Genomic DNA, 5677 nt, shown 5'->3' on the forward strand with positions numbered 1-5677 from the left:
AGATTTTATTTATTTATTTGAGAGAGAGAGAGAGAGAGACAGAGAGAGAGAGAGCACAAGCTAGGGGGAGTAGCAGAGGGAGAGGGAGAAGCAGGCTGGCAGGCTCTCCACTGAGCAGGGAGCCCGATGGACACGGGGCTCAATCCCAGGACCCGAAGATCATGACCTGAGCCAAAGACAGATGGTTAACTGATTGAGCCACCCAGGTGCCCCTATTTTTGTATCTTTAGCATTGGATACTTCAATCTAATTTTAGAAAACTAGCAAATAGATCAGTTAGGATTACATATATGATCATTTGGCTCATTAGAACAAGGAAAAATGCTTGGGTTGTCTCATGAACATTTTACTATGGACTAAATATAGCTTTCAGATCACCAGAATATCAGCTGAAACTAGATAGACAATTCTTATAGTCTAGTCCTTCTGTCTTAGAGTATTAATAACTAACATACAATACATTTTCCTATCAGTCTATCTAGTCCACATCCTTTATGTGATTTATTTATTTATTTGTGTGTGTGAGAGAGAGAGCCGAGGGGGAGGGGTAGAGGGAGAGGGAGAAGCAGAGTCCCCCTGGGCACGAACCCTCCCCGCGCCGCTCCATCCCAGGGATCCTGACCTAGGCCAAAAGCAGACACTTGACTGACTGAGGCACCCAGGTGCCCCCTCCATGTAATTTTTGTTAATATTCTATTGTCAGACTAAATTTGTGGGTGCTGTCTGGGTTCAAATCATAGAAAGTGTATAAAGAAAAAAATGAAAATCACCTGAAATTCCAATAGCTGGAGAGAACACAATGAATATTTGGCGAGCTTCTCTTTATATATACATGAATATGCATCTGTGTAAAACAGAACCAATATAACACTGTATATGGAGTTTAAGCTTTAGATCATATGCACTTTTCCATGTCATTAAATATTAGCTGTAAACATCATTTTCAGTGTTTTTTTTCATAGAGAAATAATTGCAATACAATGTTGTATTAGTTTCAGGTGTGCAACATAGTGACTTGATATTTATATACATTATGGAATGGTTACCACAGTAAGTCTAGTTACCATGTTACTATACAAAGTTGTTACAATATCCCCTATATTGACTATATCCCCTATGCTGTACATCACATCCCCATGTCTTATTTATTTTATAACTGTAAGATTGTACCTCTTAATCTATTTTGCCAAACCCCCTCGCTTCCCTCTGGCAACCATTAGTTTGTTCTTTTCCTTTTTTTCAGCATCCAAAATCTTTTTAATAACAAGTCAGGATCTGGGGTTACTTTTTGTAGCCCAGCTGGCTCTGCACCCTCTGGCATGTTCCAACTTCTGGCCCCTTGGTGGCAGGTAGGGTTTGGCGTGGCTGGGTGGGGTTCCTGGGGACTTGCCAGAATGCCTGTATACTCTTGGCCCTTGTGTGGACCAGAGAGCAAGACGATTCCACAGACTTTGGGGAGTTCAGGGTCAACTGGTCAAAGGTGAGGATATTGCCTCTAGCTTTGCGTCTCTGGGCAAGGCTGCTCCTGGGCAGCTCATACACCTTTGGTTTGGGCACCTCCTGGACATACACATCATGTGTTATAATCCCTACAACCACAGATGTTTTGTCTTCCTGGCCAGACAGCTTCATCTTCTGGATCATCTGGGAAAGGGACAGAGGTGGCTGGTTAGTGTGACTCATGAACAACCTCTTTAATACAACTTGGTTAAAGGTGGAGTTGGTTTGTCTGGCCAGATACTTGTACAACTTGTCCAACAGTCTCAGGTAGATGTCCTGGATCTTGGGCTCCTTGTGCCAAACTTTTCAGTCCTTGTGGCAGATGCTGACTCCCATGATGGTGCCTCCTGCTCAGCAAGGTTGCAAAAGAAAGAGCCAGTTTGTTCTCTTTCAGAGTTTCATTTTAGTGGTAACATAGAACCATGGAATAAATAAAAGACTAAACCTAAAAGTAGGTTAGGCATATTTATTTGTGTTCACTAGTTGTAGTTCCTACCTTATAAGCTTTTTTGAGTATTAAATGAGTTACTACATAATGGACACTTAGAATAGTGTCTGATATATAGCAAGTGCTCAATTAATGTTGGCTATTATTATTCAAAAGCATTTTCAGTTTCTTTATATTAGCAAAAGTTACTAATGCTTTAGATAAGCAGATGACATTACATTTCTCCTGGTTTTTCTCATTAAAGCAGCAAAGTTGAATATTAATGAGTATAGAGAATTATGTTGTCATGCATGTTAGTCTGGAAAATATAAATTCATCTCATAAAAAAGTCAAAGGATCAAAGAAAGTTTTTACTGTTAATTGGAAACAAAGTGTCATTGGTGTCCTGATTTAAAGGGCACTCTATTATGATTACCTAATAAAAAAAGAACAAAGAAATAAAGAAAAATAATTGTTAAAGTGAAGTTATTATTAGCCCTTAGTTCACTAAAATCTTTTCCTCATAGCCCATGGCACCAAATAAAATTAAATATAGAAAAGTTCCATAATTCACGATGACATTCTCAATGTTAAGACATTTTTAAATAAAAAATGCATTACTGAAAGCATACTTCAAAATTATTAGATGCAATATTTTTATAGCCAAAAGCACTTAAATTTTAAGAATTGAACAACTGGAGGAGTGGATACTATTTATGGATTTAGAAAGATTTAGTCACTTTCATAAGTTAAAATTCTTTCTTTAAGCCACCTGTTCTTTCTCTCTCTTTAGAAATGGTTTTGTTAAAAATAATCTCAAGTTTCTGACTATTCTCTATTCTAAGGAAACCACATCAAGAGCAAAGTAGAATATTTTTCTTAATTACTGGTAAAGACTTTGGACAGGTTCATGGACAGTTCACTAATTTGTTATAGTCTTTTAATAACATTTTAAAAAATGGTCTAAAAAATCTCAGAATAGACACTGCCTAAAATAAAACCAAGTGACTGACCTAAGTTCAGGAGTCCTGAGAATATATGCTACCTTAAACTTTAGCTTAATGAGTTCCTTAATTAGGGAAGACATAATTTAAGGTGTTAAAAAGTCATGTGGCTGAGTATTTGAATTATCGTATGTTTACATCAACTTAACTAGAAGCTACAATTATCAATTAGGAGAAGTCTGAATTAAAAGTTCTTCTCGGGAACTGTGGAACAGATCAACAGAACCAGGAGTTGGTTCTTTGAAAGAATTAATAAGATAGATAAACCATTAGCCAGCCTTATTAAAAAGAAGAGAGAGAAGACTCAAATTAATAAAATCATGAATGAGAAAGGAGAGATCACTACCAACACCAAGGAAATACAAACGATTTTAAAAACATATTATGAACAGCTATACGCCAATAAATTAGGCAATCTAGAAGAAATGGACGCATTCCTGGAAAGCCACAAACTACCAAAACTGGAACAGGAAGAAATAGAAAACCTGAACAGGCCAATAACCAGGGAGGAAATTGAAGCAGTCATCAAAAACCTCCCAAGACACAAGAGTCCAGGGCCAGATGGCTTCCCAGGAGAATTTTATCAAACGTTTAAAGAAGAAATCATACCTATTCTCCTAAAGCTGTTTGGAAAGATAGAAAGAGATGGAGTACTTCCAAATTCGTTCTATGAAGCCAGCATCACCTTAATTCCAAAGCCAGACAAAGACCCCGCCAAAAAGGAGAATTACAGACCAATATCCCTGATGAACATGGATGCAAAAATTCTCAACAAGATACTGGCCAATAGGATCCAACAGTACATTAAGAAAATTATTCACCATGACCAAGTAGGATTTATCCCTGGGACACAAGGCTGGTTCAACACCCGTAAAACAATCAATGTGATTCATCATATCAGCAAGAGAAAAACCAAGAACCATATGATCCTCTCATTAGATGCAGAGAAAGCATTTGACAAAATACAGCATCCATTCCTGATCAAAACTCTTCAGAGTGTAGGGATAGAGGGAACATTCCTCGACATCTTAAAAGCCATCTATGAAAAGCCCACAGCAAATATCATTCTCAATGGGGAAGCACTGGGAGCCTTTCCCCTAAGATCAGGAACAAGACAGGGATGTCCACTCTCACCACTGCTATTCAACATAGTACTGGAAGTCCTAGCCTCAGCAATCAGACAACAAAAAGACATTAAAGGCATTCAAATTGGCAAAGAAGAAGTCAAACTCTCCCTCTTCGCCGATGACATGATACTCTACATAGAAAACCCAAAAGTCTCCACCCCAAGATTGCTAGAACTCATACAGCAATTCGGTAGCGTGGCAGGATACAAAATCAATGCCCAGAAGTCAGTGGCATTTCTATACACAAACAATGAGACTGAAGAAAGAGAAATTAAGGATTCAATCCCATTTACAATTGTACCCAAAAGCATAAGATACCTAGGAATAAATCTCACCAAAGATGTAAAGGATCTATACCCTCAAAACTATAGAACACTTCTGAAAGAAATTGAGGAAGACACAAAGAGATGGAAAAATATTCCATGCTCATGGATTGGCAGAATTAATATTGTGAAAATGTCAATGTTACCCAGGGCAATATACACGTTTAATGCAATCCCTATCAAAATACCATGGACTTTCTTCAGAGAGTTAGAACAAATTATTTTGAGATTTCTGTGGAATCAGAAAAGACCCCGAATAGCCAGGGGAATTTTAAAAAAGAAAACCATATCTGGGGGCATCACAATGCCAGATTTCAGGTTGTACTACAAAGCTGTGGTCATCAAGACAGTGTGGTACTGGCACAAAAACAGACACATAGATCAGTGGAACAGAATAGAGAATCCAGAAGTGGACCCTGAACTTTATGGGCAACTAATATTCGATAAAGGAGGAAAGACTATCCATTGGAAGAAAGACAGTCTCTTCAATAAATGGTGCTGGGAAAATTGGACATCCACATGCAGAAGAATGAAACTAGACCACTCTCTTTCACCATACACAAAGATAAACTCAAAATGGATGAAAGATCTAAATGTGAGACAAGATTCCATCAAAATCCTAGAGAAGAACACAGGCAACACCCTTTTTGAACTCGGCCATAGTAACTTCTTGCAAGATACATCCACGAAGGCAAAAGAAACAAAAGCAAAAATGAACTATTGGGACTTCATCAAGATAAGAAGCTTTTGCACAGCAAAGGATACAGTCAACAAAACTCAAAGACAACCTACAGAATGGGAGAAGATATTTGCAAATGACATATCAGATAAAGGGCTAGTTTCCAAGATCTATAAAGAACTTATTAAACTCAACACCAAAGAAACAAACAATCCAATCATGAAATGGGCAAAAGACATGAACAGAAATCTCACAGAGGAAGACATAGACATGGCCAACATGCATATGAGAAAATGCTCTGCATCACTTGCCATCAGGGAAATACAAATCAAAACTACAATGAGATACTACCTCACACCAGTGAGAATGGGGAAAATTAACAAGGCAGGAAACAACAAATGTTGGAGAGGATGCGGAGAAAAGGGAACCCTCTTACACTGTTGGTGGGAATGTGAACTGGTGCAGCCACTCTGGAAAACTGTGTGGAGGTTCCTCAAAGAGTTAAAAATAGACCTGCCCTACGACCCAGCAATTGCACTGTTGGGGATTTACCCCAAAGATACAAATGCAATGAAACGCCGGGACACCTGCACCCCGATGTTTCTAGCAGCAATGGC

The 5677-nt window shown here is 38.3% G+C and overlaps 1 pseudogene; it reads right to left on the reverse strand.

Moving 5' to 3' along the window:
- Nucleotides 1–1268: 1268 nt before the first annotated feature.
- On the reverse strand, nucleotides 1269–1836 carry LOC100683094 (annotated as a pseudogene).
- Between the last annotated feature and the right edge of the window lie 3841 nt (nucleotides 1837–5677).

This window comes from Canis lupus, chromosome X, assembly GCF_011100685.1.
Source record: "Canis lupus familiaris isolate Mischka breed German Shepherd chromosome X, alternate assembly UU_Cfam_GSD_1.0, whole genome shotgun sequence".
NCBI lineage: Eukaryota > Metazoa > Chordata > Mammalia > Carnivora > Canidae > Canis > Canis lupus.